Source organism: Silene latifolia, chromosome 1 (assembly GCF_048544455.1).
Source record: "Silene latifolia isolate original U9 population chromosome 1, ASM4854445v1, whole genome shotgun sequence".
Lineage (NCBI taxonomy): Eukaryota > Viridiplantae > Streptophyta > Magnoliopsida > Caryophyllales > Caryophyllaceae > Silene > Silene latifolia.
The window spans coordinates 49,065,634-49,088,928 of record NC_133526.1 but is presented as its reverse complement, the minus strand read 5'-3'; the positions used below and the strand labels follow the sequence as shown (position 1 = coordinate 49,088,928).

At 35.6% G+C, this 23,295-nt stretch overlaps 1 long non-coding RNA gene and 1 other non-coding gene across 5 annotated transcripts; one reads left to right on the top strand and one right to left on the bottom strand.

Moving 5' to 3' along the window:
- Positions 1 to 14,255: 14,255 nt before the first annotated feature.
- TRNAR-CCU (transfer RNA arginine (anticodon CCU)) lies at positions 14,256 to 14,328 on the bottom strand. Its single transcript has one exon. It is a non-coding gene; the product is annotated as a tRNA-Arg (tRNA).
- Positions 14,329 to 15,065: 737 nt separating this feature from the next.
- LOC141605205 (uncharacterized) lies at positions 15,066 to 22,600 on the top strand. 4 transcript variants are annotated; one of them, XR_012526307.1, is made up of 8 exons: positions 15,066 to 15,307; positions 15,425 to 15,501; positions 15,863 to 16,003; positions 16,785 to 17,066; positions 17,183 to 17,263; positions 17,622 to 17,728; positions 18,930 to 19,016; positions 22,125 to 22,600. It is a non-coding gene; the product is annotated as an uncharacterized LOC141605205 (long non-coding RNA). The 4 variants fall into 4 exon arrangements; XR_012526305.1 differs by having other exon boundaries at positions 22,095 to 22,600; XR_012526308.1 differs by lacking the exon at positions 17,183 to 17,263 and having other exon boundaries at positions 22,095 to 22,600.
- The last annotated feature ends 695 nt before the right edge of the window (positions 22,601 to 23,295 follow it).

The window sequence follows — 23,295 nt, the reverse complement described above, 5'->3', positions numbered from 1 at the left end:
GTGTGTTTACATATTGTAGTTTGTTCATATGTATGTTAAAGTTTAAATCTTTACTTGTTTCACATGTTTGTTGTTGAATGAGTTTGTATGAGAAACCATCTCATGGTTGGTTGAAGAAATTTCCAATATTTTGGGTTACATGAGTGTTTACATGGATGAATTAGTGAGTAAACCATCTTATTCATGCTTAATATTTGTGCTTAATCATGTCATGAAATTATTAGTTTGGAAATATTTGATTTGAGAACAAATTGAGTATGATTAGTTGTTTAGAGTATGTAAACTTTTGATTTTAGAACAATTGGGTAAGTTGGTTGCTTGAATATGTAAACTATTGATTTCCGTCTCAAGTATACATATGAAATTCCTTATACTTACATGTTCTTATTCAATTGGATTGTAATGATAAGATAAGATTGATTTGAGGATGAAGATTTAGTTCGTATGTGTCGTGGGAATCAGGCCGTTGCCGCAGGCTCCGGCCACTACCGCAGGCTGCGGTTTCAGCCTAACCAGTTTTCGTAAAATGGTCATAACTCCTTCGTTACTTGTTCATTTTGGGCTTATGACTTACCGTTAGAACCGTAAGAGGATAAGCTATCACCTCCAATTGGTTTATCCTTATTATCATGTTTAGAACTCAAGTTATGACCGTTTGAAGTTGACCCTTGTTGTAGTCGAGTACTAAATTTGTTGTTATAGTTTGGGTTTTATGTTTCTTGTTGGGTATGCATCTTAAACTTGGTTCTAATGCTTGTGTATGGTGTGTTGACACTCTTTTTATCATGGGAGCCCCCGTTGTTTGTTATACTCATGTAATTGTATGTGCTTCACATGAATTATTTACGTTATGTTTGTGCAATCATTTTTACTCGTATTTGTGACCCAAGTGTGACGTTTTTATATTGTGTGACGACTTGACATGAAGGAAAAGTAGATCTATATACTAACATATTCATATATGTTTTAATTTAATTTGTCATAAAATTAAAGAATGATCTTATGCATGCAAACTTTTAAACAAAATAAAGAAGAAATTTTGTTCTTACATTGGAAATTTGGTTAATATGGGCACAAGAGATATCACCTTTCTCTCTTGTTCTTGTGCTTTCCTTTTGGATGAACAAAGACCCAAGTGTAGGATCTCTCCCAAGGAATTATACCCAAAGCACACTCTTAATTAAAATCAATATTATAAATACTAGTACAATATTAATTTTTGTAGAAAAAGACCCAAAATAATTTGGTTTTAATCTCCCAAAACCGGTTGAGAGAGGAGAGAAGAGGAAGTATTTTTATCTTTCTAAAATTCATATTTTTTGATGAATGAATAAGTGTATAAACAACAACAACATTATGTATTGTTTTATCAAAAATATAAGGCAAAAACCCTTGCCTTTCTTTGTCAAGAAAACCGGGTAGGAGGAGGGTAGGGGAGCCAATGCATGCCTTTGTTTGTCTTCACAATGTAAACTAGGTGTGCATGGCTAGATAATTAGGGTAAATGATTGTGTTCTCCACTAATTAATCAAACACAATATTAGCCTAAACCTCCTCCTTATTTCGGCACCTCCATAAAATGGAACCCATTTTATTTTTGTCAAATTTGTCAATATGTCACATGTCATATGTAACATAAATTTGTTATGTATTTTTAACATATTAAAAATCAACGTATTAACAAAAATACGTCATATACAAAATCGACTTAGTAATTTATAATTACTTGTACCAAAATATTTTACCAATTATAAATCACAACAAATTGTATTTATAATAATTCATTCAATTTAATTGTTTCCTTAAACAATGATTTCATCTGAGTAATGATACAATTCGATTACTCAGACCGTATCTCATTTTAATCAAATTTCAATGAGACACGTAAATTTTACTTCCAAAATCGTCCGTCAATTTTCAAGTAATTTAATTAACTCGTAACGTTATACGATTAATTAAATGATCAATTGAGAGTGTTGCCCTATAGGTATGACCTAGGGGACCAACTGATCACCACCGTCGCACGACAGTAATGTCAAACTCTAGTCAGCCAATCATTACCGATATATGTTGATCAGTTGACAGTAAAAATATTACTTCCCAATTGTATTCTTTATAATGAGATTTAAACATGTGATCATCATGATCAACAGTCGTGATCGCATTATTGTCGGAGGACACATATTCCAACAATCTCCCACTTGTCCTCGACAAGTGTGCGTCACCAATTCTCTTGTCCTATTACTATCTCCCACTCAATGCAAGGTGTCTTTCAGGTCGTACTTGCAAGTGATCATATCGAGAGTGGTTTCCTCGATCTGGAGAATAACTGATTGACCGGATTTATCTATCATAGATACCTTCCGAGCGTGGCCACGCATTTCCAGTTCATTACTCCTCGAGTGGCCCTGAGATATTGTTATAACCCTGACTAGGGATGGACAATTCCTATCGCACTCATTCCCTTCGACTAGCCACAGCCATCATAACCCAAAATATGCCCATTTGACCCCATTTACGAAGGTCGTAGTAACACAAATCAAAGTTAATCTGAAACTGTGCCATCTTAGGTGAATAGTCTTTAGTCAAAAGAATCGACTCATTTGAATACTATAGCAGCTCTCGCCACGACCAGGCTATATAAATTTGCCAGAACTCTATAAGCGGTCATTAGGCCCGACAAAATGTTCCTAAATGATCTGCCTATGTGATCGACTAGTCATCTCACATGACTCTATGGCACTTGAACTTGCCATCAATCGCATCACACTCTAGTCACTTCGAGACGTCACCTCATGTAAGTAACTATGGGCAAATACAATGTTAATCCATGTTCACTTTAACGGGGTTCAATTGTCTCCACAACCCGTTTGGATGTAACAAAGTGTACGGTGAGTTAATAATAACTCAAACAACAAATGTCGACATCACACTCGAGTAGTCAATACCATATTTCAACCTTGTGATGTATATCGTAAGTGTAAACACTTATTGATTGCAATAGAAGTTTAACATGCCATGTGTCCATGTGTTCAAACTTCTTACACTTGCATTTTCCTTTACATTCATGTTCTCTCTCATAGCATGAACCTTACCAAGTACAATTCAAGGTTCCCGACCTTGGTTTCGGTTCTTTTACTTGAAAGAACTTCCTTATCGATTATCACATAACGAACGAATTTGTGATGAATGATATAACTTGTACTGATCAAGTACTCCATCGACACACAATGCACTAGGTATATGTTTTGTAGAATCTTGCAACAATTTGTCAAGATGATTAGCCTAGCACTTCTCACAAGTCCTAGCATATTAGGAAAGATTAGTTTTGAGTAACTTATTCTCTAACTAAGTATCTTTCCAAACTTCTTATTTCTCTTTCTAGCTTGAAAGGTTAAGGATTCTCATAAATCCTTGCATGTGATCGGATTTTCTATAATATGTGCAACCTCTTGACACACAATAGAGCATTCCGTCAAACACCGAAATCGCTCATCGGATTCTACTCGAGAATTCATGACGTTTCTATTATGGCTTACCAATGAATCATCATGCTCTTATGCATATGATTCACTATTGGACATGTGCATGATTATTCTAATGGCGGAAACATTAGTAACTTTTAATCATGTCATCAACTATATTTAGGTTCAAGGAACGACCATGATCGATCGCTAATGGCAATTCCATTTTCATTTACATGAATAACCTATGTGTATGTTGATACGATGTGTATCTCCCAATACTTATCCAACATCCCTTGATGTAATTGGATTCATCATAGTCCATTTTCATCCAGAATTGAAAACTCAAATGCTTCTTTATGAAAGAAGGTATTAGCTCGTCATTCTTCAATGAGTGATGAGTTGTAAACATTCAAAGGATGATAGCTCCCACTAAATTCCATGTCTTCACATGATAATTTCTAATGCTCCCACTTAATTCCACATGTTTCGAAATTGATTACTCAATTGAACATATTTCAAAATTTGGAATGTATGTTGCTATGCAAAGTTATTAAGATGAAACCATATACGTTCCCATCATATCCTTTCAAAATTCCTATTTCGAAGAGGTCTCATCTTAACCTTATAGAAAGAGATTTTAAATCTCTAACACATTCATGTCATAATGATGTGTGGCAATGTCATTTATTAAATATAAGTAATATCCAATACACATCCTTCAAAATATCCCTTTTAGAAGGAGGTTTAACCAATTCATTTTCATAATGAGGTTAAGTAATGACATCTGCTTCGTTTAAAACTTTGGCTATTGATGATATCGGTATATCAATCCTTGCAACCTCTAGTCATAAATATTGCTTATAACTAGGATGTTATATTGATTCATTTAGGCTCTTAAGTAAATCTCAAGGTTGAAACTATTGGTCAAAATTTTCATAAACTAGTCAAAAAACTCTTGTTAAGACTTTACATTAGTCATTTTGTTCCAAAACTTTCTTTTGGTCTCCTCGTGTAGTTATCTTGAGAACATACTCTTATGATTACTTCACTTGGTCTCTTTAGTCATATAGAACTTACATGAGACCATAGATCTCATCTATTGAGTATACTATTTAAATAGACATACCTTCATTCAAATCATTCTCTCTTGCGTAGATCTCATTTACACAAGTACACAAAAATATCTTGCCTCGTGTGTTGTGTCCTCATTTTTCTCCCACTCTATCTTTAGAATAAATACACTAGAGATTCAAAGATAGCATATGAGACACAAATAATGATGTTGAAGTATAAGGAGAACTATCTCATAGGTTGACTAATAGTTTTATATTTCGTAAGTGTACTTGGTGATTGGCATTCCTTTAAGAGAGCTCATAGACTCAAAATTACTTTATAAATGATCATACACAAGCCTTAAGCATGTGGACATATAATAAAACCCGTCATTATATTTGTCTATTAGATCACTTTAAGTTATATGTTTCTAAGAACAAGCATTTAAACATGAATTTTAGAACAAAAGGATAAAATGATAAAACGGGTGACTTGGGTTGCAAACCAAGTTACCATTATCCAAAATACAACAAATTATCCAAAATACCTTTCCATGTCGAACACGGAAACTTAAGGTTCTAAAATCCAAAACATAATTTAGAATAAGACAATAAAAAGCGAAGCTCCATGAAAGCTATTCCTAGCTCCTTGATGGTTTCTTAAGCTTGCTTTTCTTTTCCTTTGTCATTGCTTGGTGGAGGCCCTATTTACAATAAAAAAGGGAGATACATTATCACAACTCTGTATCACAATACCATAGTTGAATTAGAAACATAAAAGAAAGGATAGTCATTTACCTACATGAGTAATCTTTCCAGCCTTAATATCACCAAGGTATTTGGAATAATTTCTTTTCCAATGTCCCATACCATTACAATAATGGCATTTATCAAGAGGACCCTTCTTGATTTTTGAAGTGCTAGCATTATTAGCCCTTGCTTTGGTGAAAGTGGGAGTTTGCTTCTTACCCTTCCTTGCATTCTTTTTGAACTTCCCCTTACTCTTAGTGCTTATGTTAAGCACATCCTTTGGTGGGCTCACATTTAACCCCATGTCCCTCTCGGCTTGCACAAGTAACTTGTGCAATTCTTCAAGAGACACATCCTTGTCTTGCATGTTAAAATTCACTCGGAATTGAACATACGCTTTGACTTTGGACAAGGAGTATAGAATCCTATCTACAATGAGTTCTTTGGGGATTTCAACCTTTTGAATTTTCAAGGTCTCGACAAGCTCCATGAGTTTGAGCACATGAGGGCTAACCTTTTGGCCCTCTTTGAAGTCGAGATCAAAGAATGCCGCGGCCGCCTCATATTGGACGATCCGCGGAGTTTGTGAAAACATTGTCACAAGCTTGGAGTAAATCTCATTAGCATTGCCCATTTTAAAGGCTCTCCTTTGGAGATCCGCCTCCATTGCAAATATCAAGACATTTTTCATTGCGGCGGACTCCTTTTGGTAAGCCTCATATGCTTCCCTAGTGGCGGCGGTCGACCTAGTAGTAGGTTCGGGAGGAGAGGCCTCGGTAAGGTAACGAAGCTTGTCGTCACCTTGGGCGGCTAATTTGAGTTGGGCATCCCAATCGGAGAAATTTGACCCATTCTTTTCAAATTTACATCGATCCATGAAGGATCGGAGCCATGATGTATTAGCGAGAGGCGTGGCATTAGGGCTTGGTGTAGCCATTTGTTATGAGAAAAGAAGTGGTCTACAAAACAAAATAGAAGGAGTAAAACAAATGCCGTTTTAATAATAATACTCGTAAAAATGTGTAATTTAAAAAAGTTTCATGCATTTTTCTAGTGACCTCTACCCAACTAGATAAATGATTCCAAGACCCAAATTCATATTAATTTAGGGCACGGTGTGCCGATATACCCTTTATTAACATAACTCGGTGGATTAACCTTTTAATCGATTCTACTTTTAGAACTCTTGGTCGATGATATTTACATTAATATTCATCTTTAGCCCGAAACACATCCGGAAATCGTCGTGAATACTTTCGTTGAGTACAACCCAAATTTCGAATAAATGTGTCCATAATCCAAACCCATATCAACTTAGGGCACGGTGTGCCGAAATACCCCTTATTAACATGAATTCGGTGGATAGACATTCATCACCCACTTCCCCTACGTAACAAGGTTTGTACCCCGGTGTGGCCGGGTGCACTCCCTCACGAAATAGGTTTTCATGGTTTCTACTACTTGGTAAGGCTATGTCTCAATTGATTGTTTTAGCGAGAGGTCATGTCAATTTATTATCTATCACGTTTTAAGTGAACTAAAGCGGTGAACTATGATAATTCTAATTGACACGGTCGATAAACTCGATGAAGATGATGATGCATGTTTTAGTTATGGCGATTTAGCGATGTATGCGACATATAAATAAAATGCAAACATAAAATAAATCCTAGTATGGCCTTCCTAAAATAGAAAAAAAATATTTAACTATTACATATTCGGAAACCAACTCCATTGGTCCCTTGAACTTCAGTTGTGGCACGCATCTCGAGGTAACACCGTCTTTATGTATCGCCATCTTGAAGAAATCCGTCTTTGGGAACTCCGAGATAAAATAAATTACATAGCAAATTACATAATTTCCTATTATACATTTGTAACTAAAATAAAATAAATCTATTAAATTACAAAACGGTGATACGAGATCACAATAAAATTACAACCAAATCGATATTCCCATACATTTCGGGAAATACCAATTAAAATCTAAGGCCATACTAAGTAAAAATTACATAATTCAAAAATTTTATAAATTAAATTATGACAATCATAAAGAAAATGCAGTATTATAATATGTATGAACATGCCCAATTTTATGCTAAATCGCCTTTAATTAGCCAATATCGTATATTACTCGGTTTTTACGGATTTGCGTGATTTCAACATTTTATAATCACAAAAATTACATAAATTCATATTTATGCATAAGTTAATTACCCTAACCTCTTAGGACTCAAAATTTAGTCTTCACTAATTATTTGACCATAATTAATTCATATTTCTAAAATTGTTCATTAATGGACCAAAAATTACAAAAATAAGCTATAAACTTCAAATAAATCACAAAATTTCAAATAAATTTGAAATTTGAAATTTAAACTCATGAACATTCTGAAAAAAATACCATGACACTCATAATGTTAAAAAAACTTAGGCTAAAAATTTCGAAATTTTTCCGGAAAAACAATGTTGCGGTTTATCGGTTTTTTAACAAAATAATCATAAAAACATGAGAAAAATTACATTCATCAATTTTTCAATTTTAGATCTGAAAAAGATAATAAAATGCAACATGTGACGTTTTTCCTTAGTCATAGATTATGTTTTATTAATTTTTCACTAATAATGTCACTATTTATGCTATTTTTCTTCAAAAAATCATAAATCATGCACAAAGACTTCATCATAGCCTTTTATTTTACACACATCTTGTAAAATTGCATGTGACAACATACTAAATTTCTATGACCAGATTCGAAATTTATCTCATATTAACCTATTTTTCACTTAAATCCGATTTTAATAATGAAAAATCCATTTTTCGAGCAAAAAAGTCCAAAAATTATGAAAATTTACAGGTCATCTCAAAATAATATATGTGATAACATATCCAAAAATTAGTGGAAAATTCGAAGTATAGCTAATTTTAGTCCGAAAATGACATTTATACTCATAAAATCATATTTAAATGTCATTATTATGTAATATGAACAATAAAAATCCATAAAATAACCAAAATATCCTAAAAATATTTTAGGACCAGAAATTTTAACATACATAAATTAATTTCGTGATATGTCATAATAACACAAATTATTCAAGTTTTATATGTTATTCTTATAACTCGGAAAAACTTTTTACCGATTTGCATGCAAACAACCATGGCTCTTGATACCGATTGAAGAAAAAGTAGATCTATATACTAACATATTCATATATGTTTTAATTTAATTTGTCATAAAATTAAAGAATGATCTTATGCATGCAAACTTTTAAACAAAATAAAGAAGAAACTTTGTTCTTACATTGGAAATTTAGTTAATATGGGCACAAGAGAGATCACCTTTCTCTCTTGTTCTTGTGCTTTCCTTTTGGATGAACAAAGACTCAAGTGTAGGATCTCTCCCAAGGAATTATACCCAAAGCACACTCTTAATTAAAATCAATATTATAAATACTAGTACAATATTAATTTTTGTAGAAAAAGACCCAAAATAATTTGGTTTTAATCTCCCAAAACCGGTTGAGAGAGGAGAGAAGAGGAAGTATTTTTATCTTTCTAAAATTCATAATTTTTGATGAATGAATAAGTGTATAAACAACAACAACATTATGTATTGTTTTATCAAAAATATAAGGCAAAAACCCTTGCCTTTCTTTGTCAAGAAAACCGGGTTGGAGGAGGAGGGTAGGGGAGCCAATGCATGCCTTTGTTTGTCTTCACAATGTAAATTAGGTGTGCATGGCTAGATAATTAGGGTAAATGATTGTGTTCTCCACTAATTAATCAAACACAATATTAGCCTAAACCTCCTCCTTATTTCGGCACCTCCATAAAATGGAACCCATTTTATATTTGTCAAATTTGTCAATATGTCACATGTCATATGTAACATAAATTTGTTATGTATTTTTAACATATTAAAAATCAACGTATTAACAAAAATACGTCATATACAAAATCGACTTAGTAATTTATAATTACTTGTACCAAAATATTTTACCAATTATAAATCAGAACAAATTGTATTTATAATAATTCATTCAATTTAATTGTTTCCTTAAACAATGATTTCATCTGAGTAATGATACAATTCGATTACTCAGACCGTATCTCATTTTAATCAAATTTCAATGAGACACGTAAATTTTACTTCCAAAATCGTCCGTCAATTTTCAAGTAATTTAATTAACTCGTAACGTTATGCGATTAATTAAATGATCAATTGAGAGTGTTGCCCTATAGGTACGACCTAGGGGACCAACTGATCACCACCGTCGCACGACAGTAATGTTAAACTCTAGTCAGCCAATCATTACCGATATATGTTGATCAGTTGACAGTAAAAATATTACTTCCCAATTGTATTCTTTATAATGAGATTTAAACATGTGATCATCATGATCAACAGTCGTGATCGCATTATTGTCGGAGGACACATATTCCAACATGACATTCCTCATTTACCCCTTTCGGACCTTTGGTTACGGCTATGTGTGCCATGTTTCTGGATTGGGTTATCCTACCGCCTCTTTGGACCTTTGGTTACGGCTATGTATGCCATGTTTCCAATTTTGGGTTACTCGACCTTTGGTTACGATCTGTGTGCCATGTTTCGAGTCTTGGATGCGGATAGGTCACTGCATGTCGAATCGGGTGACGCCCATCCCGAGAGTCTTGATCCAGGTTTAGACTAGGACCGTATTATTATCGTCGTCTTACCAAGAGGTTGGAGTCTAGGTGTTTCTCTTGTGAGTCCATGCTACGTAAATGTCTTGCTTGATTATGGTCACTGGCATGTCCTTATATACGGGAGTTTACGTCTTATATGATTGTTTGTAAGAGTCTTGGTCCTATCGGATACTAGAGGTGAGATGCAAGCCTCTAGTTGCGATATGATCGCCGGGATCGATGTTCCCATCCGTTCTTATGGTGATATGCAAGCCATAAGTATGAATGCGACATTAGTAGCCACGTCCCGTGCAATGTTTGTTTAGAGGTTTTCAAAGTAATGGCTATGGTTTCCATCCATGTATTTTCTATTTAATTGATACGTTGTTTATCTTCTTCATATGATTTAATGCCAAATCTCATATCTATGTTATTTTTCCTTGAAATGCGTGCTTTTGTCTAAACGACCGTGTTCGTGTCTTCCATGCTATTTAATTATCTCACATGAATAAGTGAGTCGAGTTAATATGAAATTGGTTGACTTAGTTATTCTACTTCTTTGAATGCAAATTTAATATAATGTACCATGTCTATCTCATTATGACTGTAATATGCCTATCTCATTATGATTATCGTTTATATCCCCTTGTTCATTATTATTCAAGTATGATGCATGATCAATATGTTTAATTAAGTTCTTGCTTACTTGTATTTTGACATATTGTGGCTGGGAGAACCCTGAGTTACTCTCCACTGACCGTGGCGTTCATGTTTACATGAATGACAGGTTCGTGATGCAGATCATATGGGGAAGACGTGTGAGCTAGCGAGAACGTTGACCCTTGGACTTTAGTTATCGTTTTCTTAGACTCACCTATCTTTAGACTTGTGCTTATTCGTGGGATATCTTTTCCCCAACGCACTTTGTTTTTAATTGTAATACTTAATTATCTTACTTTTCATTTCCGTCTGATCACTTATGGTGGATTTCGCACTTTAAACTTTAAAAAGTTTTAAAAATCTCGTATTTTCCGCTTAGATTTGATAGTTCTTTTGATGCCCTATCGAGGGGTGTCACAGTAATGGAGTTGGGTAGTAATATGAAAAATTTTAAGAAATAAGGGGTATTTTTGTCATTAAAATGCAAATATAGGGGTTTGGTAGCAATTTTTAAATTTTTGCAATACTTTGGGTGTAATTTTTAAACTTTTTTTTTAAAAGGGAGTAAGTTTTAAAAAGTGAATTTTAAAAGGGAGTTATTGATAATTTACTCTTTTTAAAAAAAAACTCAAAAACTTTATTATAATGCTCAAAAACTATAAAATTGGTGGTAGTATATCGGATGTATAATCCACGTAGAATGTGCATATATATATAGATAGTTAACAATAGATAGTTGGTGAAGGATAACAATGGTTAGTGAAGAGTAACAATGGTTAAGGACGAAAGGTTACAATGGTTGAGAATGAAAGGTATAAAGGTCATTCACAATATATATTTTATATCACTCCTCCTTGAATAACCATTACCTAAAATGATATAATGTCTCGCGATGCTCATGGAATGCTGCCTCGTTAAAACCTTAATAGGAAAACCAAATTAGAAAAACCACGGTGAAGGAAAAAGAGTACAACGTGCAAAAACTCTCGTGGATAAGTATATCCTGAAGATATTTGAAGCGATGCAATCCAAATTCATGAAGCAACTTCTTAAATGAAGCAGTAGGAAGAGCGTTAGTAAATAGATCTGCTAAATTTTCACTTGAGCAAATTTGTTGAACGTTAATATCACTATTCTTTTGAAGATCATGGGTGAAGAAGAATTTTGGTCGTATGTGCTTTGTTCTATCACCTTTGATATAGCTTTCTTTGAGTTATGCAATACATGTTGCATTGTCTTTATAAAAAAAACGTTGGTGCTTCTTTCTGGAAGGACAAACCACAATCTTCTCGTATATGCTGAATTACATACCTTAGCCACACACATTTACGGCTTGCCTCATGAATGTCTAAAATCTCAGAATGATTAGAAGAAGTAACCATGATAGTTTGCTTCATTGAGCTCCAAGAAATAGCAGTATCACCACAAATAAACACATATCCAGTTTGTGATCGGCATTTTGAAGATCCGATAAATAACCTTCATCGGCAAAATCAACTAAATTTTCGAGAAGACAAAATACCTAAATAAAAAAAATGGCTAATTTTTAAATCGAATTACACACCGAATCACCCTCATGTTTAAGTACAAGTAAACACATATCCATACGTACTGGCGTGTCTCTTCCCATAAACACGCCATACGTATTGGCGTGTCTGTTTTTAACCACTTTGCTAGAGGTCACATCTTAGTAGAAAAATTGCACTGAAGAAACACACCACTTCTAATGGTATGTTTACTTAGGAAGACATGCCACAACTAATGGCGTGTTTTGGATATATCATTTAGCCCAACTACTGGATTGTTTGGACTTCATACTAAAAAAAATAGACACACCATTAAGAGTGGCGTGTTTGTTGGTTATAACACGCCATTCGTTTTGGCGTGTTTAATTTGGGTCTATTTGGCCAAGTTGATGATGTATGTAAAATCCACACACGCTACTAGGTATGGCGTGCTTGACCTCTTAGACACGTCATTTGTAATGGCGTTTTTGTACCGTATCATAGGCTCAAAAAAACCGAGTCTACGTGGACATCATTTCGACAAATATTTTCAAAACCGACGCAAAACGACAATTATTTTATTTTTGAGCATTATTTCAAAAAAACGTTCTTTATAATACAAAAGGTATAACCGGATATGGTTGAGCTGGGGCTAGCAAAACAGGGCAGCAATTTGGGCCCAACCCAACTCATATATTTGGGTTGTTTTTAAGCATGGGTTTGAAGTAGTTGACCCAAACCCTATCTGACCCAACCTGACCTATGATCAGCTCTAGTCCTCTAACTAAACGTAATTAGGAGGTGTTCATCGGTCCACGCCGGATAACCCTTTATCCCTAAATGGGATACTGCATCAGTTAGGAGGAGACTCAGACCGTACCGCACCGGATCAGAACCCTTTGGATCCAGTTTTGGACCGGACCGATTTCACCTTAAAGCGTAATTTGAGTTTTTTTAGTTTGGATTGAACCGTAACGGAGATCGATCATCATTTTTTGGGGGATCCGGAGAACCGACCAGATTATATTTTGTCTGAAGCCTGGACTAACCGGGTGGGCTGTCCTGTCCAAATCGATCTGGTTTGCCGATCCGGTCTTCTTGATGAACACCCCTACATGAAGCAAGGATGGATGACATTTTCAATAAGCTTACAATTAAAGTTACTAATTTAAGTTTGTTAAATGATTATTTATATTTACGTTACGAATACGGCTTTGTTCTTTTCAGTTTAATTGCAGTTTTTATTGAACTCACTTTAGTTCAGCTCATCTTATAACTTCAACTCACTTTTTTTTTTTGGTAACGAGGGAACCCGCAGCCGCCACCTTTGGTGCGCACTGGATAAACCATCGGGTATACGTAATAGCCTGCAAACCACGTATATCAGGTAAGCCACGCGAGGGTGACATGCTCGAAGTCTATTAGGCATGGACTCAGGCCAATAATGCTCCACAAGATTTTGCTCTTGGTGAGGCTTGAACCTGGGTCTCCTGGGAATTTCACCCAAATTTTAACCACTAGACTCCACCCTTATGGGCAACTTCAGCTCACTTTAGTTTAGAATATGGCTAAATATTTGACGTATCTTTTGTAAACCTGGCAAGTGGGCCAGTCGGGTCTGTTCATTTCAGGTTGTCTCATTTTCAGGTTAGTTCGGTTCAGGTCATGTTGGGTTACCAATCTGTTTTGGGTTTGTTAGCCGGGTCAGGTTATTTCGGGTCGAGTCATTTTCGTGTCAATGATTAAGAGAGAAAAAGTCATTTAAAGTCTTTTTTGGGTCAATTAGAGTTATATTTTGTGAGGTCATTTTTGGGTTGGGTGGTTTCGGATCGGGTCTGTTACGGGTCAAGATAGCTCGAGTCATTTTCAGGTCGGGTCGGATCACATTCGGGTGCTATAGTTTGGGTCAATTTGAAGTCTCGCGTCAACCTTTTCAGATCGAATAATCGAATCGGTTTGATTTTGCCTAACCTATATCTTTGGTCGTGCTAACTCCCTAATTACTTTGGCCGGTGAAATACACAAATTTCAAGCAAATAGTTTTATGCCCATTATCCATTTGCATTTTGTGAAATGGCCATTATCCGTATACAGTGAGAATTTGTGTAAAAAAAAATAGGTAAAGAACAAACAAAATAAACTTAAATAACGCGCCAGGTAGGGATCGAACCTACGACTTTCTGCTTAGGAAACAGACGCTCTATCCGCTGAGCTACAGGCGCTTTTTTGATTTATTTCACAAAAGAATTGTGAAGAATGATTTATGTCATTAGCTATTAGAGAATCCGGCGGAATATTCGTTCATAGGAATCCGAACAAAACGAATATCACTGTTTTTATTATATACAGTAACAATCAAACAGATAATATAGTTTAAAATCTTTAATTGTTGATGTTATCTTGGGAGTTCATGTGCATTGATCTTGTTTATTGTGTAAAGGACAAATTTTAAACCTAGTATACTTTGCATGTACAGTGAATTTCACAAACTAATTAATATGGAGTAATATTTTAATTTTTAAAAGCAATTTTTATGTGAGACTGTTTTATTCCGTAAGAAAGTCTCATTATCTAAAAAGACAACTCAATAATAATATTTTTATAAAACTGGACTGTATCACAATGTGACCATCTTATTCAAAATTTTGTTTTTTAAAAGATATAGGGATTTTAGGGAGTGGTTTTGCCGTTTTGGTACTCAGTCATGAGTATTTATGTAATCTGTAATCACATATCTATAATTATAGATATATCAAATATTCACTCATTTTAAGTATAAGACAAACAACTAGAGTAGTTCTATGATAGGACTCAAAAATATCGTCACTTTAAGCATATTTAAGTGAGACTAATTGTTGTTATGTAATAGGTAAGGAATCATAGTACGATCCATTTCCATACTCTTTAAAAAACCCAAAACACATTTACTGTAGCCAGAACAGTAACTCTTATCATTTCTGCCCATTTTGCCCTTGCCTATTATTCATTCTATTTTTCGTTCCATTTATCATTCCTCACTAGGCATTCTAAATTCTCCCTCTTTCACTCTTCCACCTTCAATTCCCCTCACTTTCCCTCCTACTATTACCATCTGCGCACACTCATTTTCCCCATATCAATTGTTCATGCTTATGCGGAGGATAAATGAGATCTATGTGTCGATCAAAATCGCAAGCGAGGGACATCGGCGGGTTAGATGAGGTATCTTAAGTTTAATTAACTCTTTGCTGCTGATGTTAGATGAGGTATGTTATTGATTGTGAATTAAATTAAATAAGTTAGAGTTTAATTTTTTGGATTTAAATTGGTTGCATGCAGTAATCTGCGGCTTAAAAGAGAACTGATTATGTTCGAACCGAGGAGCGTCGCCAGCGAGGGACGTCAGCATTAGTGAGGTACCTTAAGTTTAATTAACTCATTGTTGCTGATGTTAGATGAGCTATATTATTTATTGTGAATTAAATAAGTTAGGATTTAGGGCCTCAAAGGAGAAGGACTGCCTTTGTTTGCACTCGAATACATTTTAATTTAACCGGTTTATTTCGTTTGTTTTTATACCTATTTTCTATTTTCCTAATTTTTTATGGTTACCTTTGGATGTGGGGGTGGCTAAATTATTATCATGCTATTATTCCAATGTAAATTTATGTGCTATTTTGGTGTTTCGCTATTGTATTTGATCTCCTTTCCTTGAAGATGATTTGGGGATTCCTGCATTTTATTGGTTGTTGTGATACCCTGTTTTCGTGAATGCAGCTGTTCAGAGCAGGAGACGGCGAAACCGGGCGCAGTGGCAGTTGATGGAGGCGGTGGTTGACTGCTTCCTCAATTTATTACTCGCTGCAACCGGTCACTGTGACTGTTGATGAAAGCGATTGTTGACAGTTTGCTCAATTTGTAACTCGCTGCATTGTCTTTCTTTTAATCATATATATAAGATTGTGTGAATTTGTTTGATTTGGTTTGCTCTTTCCCGGATATGGTTCTCTGATAGCAAACTTCTTAATTTTCTAGAGTTGTTATTACTTGCTAATTTACGGTGGTTATTGCATTCACTAAGGTCGTGCTTTGCTACATGTTTGTTGCACTGTGTTGCTATTAAAGTTAATTAGGTCATTAGTATTTAGCTAAGGGATGTCTCTTCTGGGTTTACTTGGGGTTTAATGAGTGGGAAATGTTTGTTGTTGAAAATTTTCAACATTCATTGGTTCCAAATTCTTGATTTCCCCTGTTTGCAGTAGAATGTGATGTTCCTATATAAAATTACAGCTTCGCTTAGAATCCGCAGCCTTACAGGAAACCATGGCTTAGACTAAACGGTGTTGCGGAGGTGAAAAACGGAAATCGGGGGTGTAGTATGGTGGATCTAGGTCCTGATCCTAGCCCGAAAGTTATAGGCGCATCAAATAGTAATAAGGTGGTTGAACATTGCACTCAAGATGCATGTGGATGGGCTAACTGAGGCACATTAGAAACCAATGGTTCTCCTGAGGTGGATAATCTATATGTCTTAGGACTTGCCAAATTCATCATTTGACTTTGTTGGTCAATTGATGTCAGACCATTCTATTATTATATCATTTTTAAAAAGTATTAACTATTGTATGAGGACTATATAATGGGTTGGAGGGAGTATCTGGCATATCTCAAATCTTATTATCTGTACTCTTGTTTGTAGAAAGTGGAAATTGAGATAAGTAGGGAGCCTAAGCCACAGAAGAGTCAAGGAAGAGGCAGAAGTGACAAACCTGTGAACATCAAAAACACTACACGAGCTTCACTTAAGATGACCAACAGTTCCATAGACGTTAAAAGAACTTCATATGGTACTCTGCATGCAAAAATACGACCAAAACAAGTAGTTGTGACAAATAAATCTATTAATGATCAAGCAACTAATAGTGATTTGAGCAAGGGCATAAAGGTTACACATGCAACAAGTCATGCTTAGAATGATAAGGTAGTTGTTGCCTTTATACTTCGATTGTGTTTTTGATGTTCTCCTTTTTCCTATTTATGAAAATATCAATTCTTTTGAATCTATAGTAAGCTACATTTTCGGTTTTGTGACAGTAGGTTTTCTCTTTTCTTGCAAACGTCGTCGCCCAAGTCTTAGACGTCTAGCTCTGCTAATTTGGTGTAGTCTGACGGCTGTGTGTATGTTCTCTCTCTTTCCTCCAACAAAAGTTGCTCTATATTTAGTCCCACAACATTATTTGTTTATTTTTGGTCCGATAACATTATATGGAAGTGTAGAAATGTTGCAGAACATCCACATTTGGTGTCGATTTATTGGCTCCAGTTAGTTAGTCTGTATAAGTTGGGGTGATTTGGTTATGATGGATTCATAGATGTACTTAAATAATCCATTAGCTTTTCTTAGTCAAGTGGGCGCAGGGCATGATTATTAATCTTCTAAAGAACGTGCATAAGCTCGAGCTGTTGCTGAATCAACCCGTACTTTAGTCCGTCTATTTGTTGTCCCTAAATTGACCAGAAGGTGCTGTTAACGCAGGTCACTCTCAATCACAGGAGATAAACCTAACGACAAAAAGACAAGGAGCAATCCTCAAAACATGTCAAACTGGACTCCGCTGCACAATCTCATCCTGAAAAGCACAGGTAACTGTCGTGCATTGTCGTGCTCTGTAATTATATTTATGTGTATGATATTGTGACTGGGGATGGGAAAGCTTACTGTCATGTATATTAGAAAATATACTCTCAAGCTGTGGCGCTTACTCAAATGTTTGGACACGAATACGGTAGCTGCATTCTTGTAGACATAAGTACACTGCTTATAAATTAGAATTTGGCTAACAAGATTTGTTTTCTCACAATTTTTTTTTAATTAGGGGAGATTGATTTTGGTCACTTTTTCTTATTGTTATTTATCATCCAGCTGCGCTTTTTATTTTGGGATAATTGATTGTGGTATGTGCACAGAATCATGTTATTATAAGATGCAATATATCGTAGGGAAGATAACTAATTCCATTAAAGTTATAAACTACCTCATACATGCCTACAACCTCAAAATTATTGACGCCAACCATAACTCCATATGCACCAATTACGAGGTTGTCCAGTGTGCCCACGCAAGGGAGAGCTACCTAACACTCTAACAGTTAAGAAAAGGGTTTCCGGCATTCGAAAGAACCTGGAGCCCACTACCGTACTTATTAAACATGATGTATTCACTTTATATGGAGAACCCTTCAAGAAACCAACTGTTCAATCCCCACCTCTTCTACCGCAAAAACACACATGCTCACCTGGAAACCCAACGAATGTCGTGAACTGCTTGCAAAGCGAAAACCCAGATTTCTATAAAGTTCTGTTAGACTTAGAAGCCGTTGTTAGGCGTCATAGGAATGCTTAGGGTTACAGCATTCAGGTTATATTCCTATAGCAGCCTTTTGTAATGATGTAAGGATGGCCGCTACTTTTATGATTTTGTTGGCACTTAGCCATTAATTAGGATATAGTGCTTTTAGAAATGATGAAATAAAACAAAATGAATGGTAAAATGTAAGCCCATATTATTAATTTGAGCTTGTGACAAATTTTGTTATGCATCTGAAAACAATGTATGCATGTTTTAAACACAAAGGTAAGGGGTAAGGCTCTAGGTAATGTTCTATATTGTACTTGGTTTAGATGTAAAAATATTTAGGGTCCTGTTCAGATGTTCATGCTGTAAATATCTAAATAAGTGCATTCTCATTTTAATGTTCGATTTGTTATTCTTATTATATGATAAAAAGCTTATCCTAGAAAATTTGCAAGGCCGCTTACTCAATATCTCTTACATGAATAACAGGTTGCAGGACATATGTTCGAGCCTGAGTTGAGTGGGTACAATGCTAGAATAGACATCATAGAGGGAGATATGCTTGGGAGACTTCGGGTAAGAACTTTTCTGCGAGCCTAATCCTCTGGATAGCATACGTTGTTTGTATGTCTTGTATTTGTTGTTCTATTTTAAGTTGTGATCTTCCGAGCAACAAAAAAAGGGCTAAAAAACCATTGTGCAAGGTTGCTTAATTCATAGTGTGGCTGATGAGAAAGCTAGTCAGGAATAGAGCATGGAGTTTGAAATGATACAATTAATAAATATGAATACACAATTGCACATAATATTTATCAAGTGTATTCAACTATTTAAACTATAAGTAAAAAATTGTGAGCGTATGGCTTATATAATGAGTGTGCTGATTTTAATTATGTTAATATTAGTATGTCAAAGATGATCAGATTGTGGCAGTGCAGTGAAGCTGGTAGCAATTATGTTATTAATTTCTTTTGTCCTTGGATGTGGTGTGATGGGCAGGTGTTCAATGTTTGTTTATTTGATTATAGTTACTTTGTAATTTGAAGTAACTTCGGATTAGGATTGAGAGTCCTCCAAAATATATTTAATATAGACATCCCTTTCAAGCGTAATATCTATTACGGCTATATGTTTGAGTAGAGTTAGTGCATTGAATTCTGGTCACCAAAGGAAATTGCTATTGTTCGAGATCAGCTCATAAGGGTTTGTTTAGAGAGGTGAGAAGATATTCGCATTTGACGGTGAAGATTTCTTTTGAGACGGTCTTATATTTGACATACAATTAATAATATTTGGCTTAAAGTAAATCACATAAAATACTTGGGACTTAACGTAAATCACAAAAAAAGTAATCTCTGTCGACATAGATTCTGGTGATCACAAGTGAGATTGTTCAATTAGATAAAGGGACATAAGAGAGCTATAGGGACAGCAACCAAGAGAGTAGTCTAATCGAAAACACGATCATCATATGGATAGGCTATGATACTCTGACCGCGATCATCCCCAAGGGATATGGTTGGAGGGAGGGAGGGAGGAGATAGGCTCTTTGTTTGCTTTTGTTCAGATTCGGAAGGAAAGGAGGGAAAGAGAGGGAGGGAGGGAGAGAAGAGAGCATCTATGCTTGGTTTTGTATAAATTGTCTCCGCATAGACGGTGTATGTGCCATTGATTTCGACTTATATGAGACTAACTACATATATATCACAACATCACGGAATGTGGGATAAGCTCCATATCCTTATTCTAAAAATGTCGTGCTTAATAAGGCATAACATTTTGTTGATGGGCACTAACATTTTCTAGAAAAAGACAATAGGATAGGGTGATTATTAGTTAGGTTTTTAACTTCCCACGTTATGTTAGGGGCCTATGTTTAGTGTTAATGTTTTTAAGTGGATATTTTTTTTCAACTTGATAAATTTTGTATCTCGTCTTTCTTAAATCATATAAATTCACGTACTTGATAGTTTAGTGTCGGTCTTATACGAGGCAGGGGGAGAAGGAATTAGACATGGAAAGGGAGAGGGAGAGGGAGAGGGAGAGGGGAGAAGGAAAGAGAGATTTGGATAAGGGGCAGATGTAGAGAAAGAGAGTGAGCGGGGGAGGATGAAGGATAAATGAGCTTTGCTTAGTATTTCTCAGATGAAGAGGAGAGCGGGAGAGAGACATTATGCTTGGTTTTTTCATATTGGGAGGGAGGTGGAGGGAGAGGGAGAATGGGCCGGAGGTAGAGGTAAAGGGAGGTTTGACAATTGAGAAGATAAGAGGAGCAGTGTCATTTCAGTGTTGATGTTGGTCATTGAGTTTTTCGATTAGGTTGAGATGGGACATTATGTGTTACTCATTTTAGTGCGTTGCTATTAGGACATGGGTCTTCTTATCATGGTTATGAATTGCTCAACCAAGTTTTCGAGCCATTTTGGGTTATGTAGGTTTTGCTTCAAATAATTTGATGTTGGTCATTGAATCGGGTGTTACAGATCAAGTCATTTATAGGTCCGTGTTTTTATTTTCCCCTGTTTGGTCAATTTTGTCAGGAGTCAGGACTACATATATCCATTTTCTTCATAGCCTCCCATTTAACTCATGTTTGATTTTTTGTTATTTAATATATAGATTCTTGTTGCTGCTGATGATGGTTCATTTTAGAGTTTTAGAGGAACGCTCGCTGCTCACATCATAGTATAGTTAATATAGATACGTAAGGTGGATGGTTAGCCTACTACTTTAATGCTGTCAAATTGCTTTACATTCATGTAAAGCTAGAAGTTTCCCTCGCCTATCTATGACTTTGTCTCATACAACCTAACCTAACATAAGAGAAGGAGAGGAGGAGAGTGCCAGATGCAAAGGGAAAAAGGACTGAAGACAGAGAGGGGAATAGGGAAGAGGGGGACGAGGAGGAACAGGGGGAGAGAGAGGAGGAGATATAGCAGGAAACAGGGGAAGGAGGAAGAGGAGGTGAGAATTATGTGAACCCCGTTGACATATTTGTGGTATTCGAAGTGAAGGTATCCATAAATTTGAAACTTTTTTACGTAAGAATGCTTTCTATATAAAGGACGAGACGGAGGATGAGGAGGAAGAAGAGGAGTAGGAGGGAAGGTCTTAGCAAAGAGAAATTTGACTCGTCTAGGAAGAGATGGAACTATTAGGTGATCAAATATTGAAGACAATTATGACATTTTGTTTTCTTTGATATACTCTCATATGTGACATAAACCCAACATAATTTTGGGAAGTAAAGGAACGCAACTGTTTTTCCTATTTCACGCATTGCAAGTTGCGACTCCAAAGTTAACAGCATTTTGCCATATGTGGTAGGGAAACCCACTACTGGCTATAGTTATTAGTCACCAAAAAAAAACACCTACTGTAACACCGTATTGTGGGGCTTTTATGAGACCATTTTCTTGATAAAATGAAGTTAAGACTTTTTTTTTTTGATATTATCCTCCTTAAAGCTTTACCCAGTCACACATGGTCTTTACTTGTTTTGTTGCACTTAACTGCTCATAATGTGAACTTTTCACTCCTCGATTCCTTTTTCGTGGTATATTACCATATGCTTGTATGTGTTTTTGGTAGGAAATATGTCTTAGATGATTGTCGGGTGTTTGTTTGACGACATGTTACAATGTTATGTTTCAGATTATAGACTGACATGTTTTCATTTTGGAGAATGAAGGGAAATAAGCCAATTAAGATCACGACTCACATAACTCTAAATTTGACCCAGAGAGCTGGGATATAGCACAGAATGATCATGCAAATTTTGAGCACGTCGAAAGGGTTCTCCGCTGCTCTTATATACTAAATATTCAGGAGGTTGTACAAGTTGGTTATGTGGCGTAAAACCCTCGCGAAAAAAAAGGGGACGAAAGCTCTCAAGGTGGTTCCCAGCCAGCACCAAGAATCTTGTCGTTGTTGAAGAGGTCACTACTGCTGCTGCACTTGTCCTGCCTAATGTATATGCTGATTGCTCTGTAGGCTGTTGCAAACTCTACCCTTTTACATGTCAATGTATGAAGGTGCGGTATAGTCAAGTGCTTAATAGGTAGCCTATGATAGGGCCTTTGAGTCTATGACGGCATGTCTGAACTGCTCATAATAATTTATATAATAATAGAATGTGATGAATTCATTTATGTTGTAAAGTAGATCAGTACTACCATGATGTCCTTTATTATTGAACGAGAAGTCATATTTTGAACGATAGGCTATTATTAGTGACTTGTGAGGAGGACAAGGTACTTGGTATACTGCTCGGCTCTAATAACAACGAAGTATATTTTTCATTGAGAGAAAGAATGGTATTTGTTATTTTTATCCGAATATACTTTACTTGCCTTACCTCATCTCGATTAAAGTTGTTATTTCTCCAAATTGGGGCACCGCGCCCGATAGGGCGCGGTGCAACAACTAGTTTAATTTAAAAGCATTGACGTTTAATGGGCAGCCTTCATTAGGACCACAACCATATGCAAAGCCCAGCTGCCCACTGCTAAAGTTCACAAAATAATTATTTGTAGTAATAAATAGCAACCTCCTAAACGTAGTCGACAAATTACTAAATATTGTCGACAATTTGTAATGACTTTCCCATTCTACCCTCACTCTAAACCACCAATATATTAACATCTTTTTTTTTAAGTACGAGTGTACGACATTTCCGTCACCACCACAACAATTCCGCCACCGAATTCAAGAAATCGACGACGCAAGTAAGGTAAACTAGTTTAATTTTTTTTAAAATTTGTAATTAGTTAGTAGATTTAGGTGGTTTAGAATACAATCTTTATTGTTAGAACGGATTAGCGATTATCGATGACCGCGCCAAAATTTAATAGAA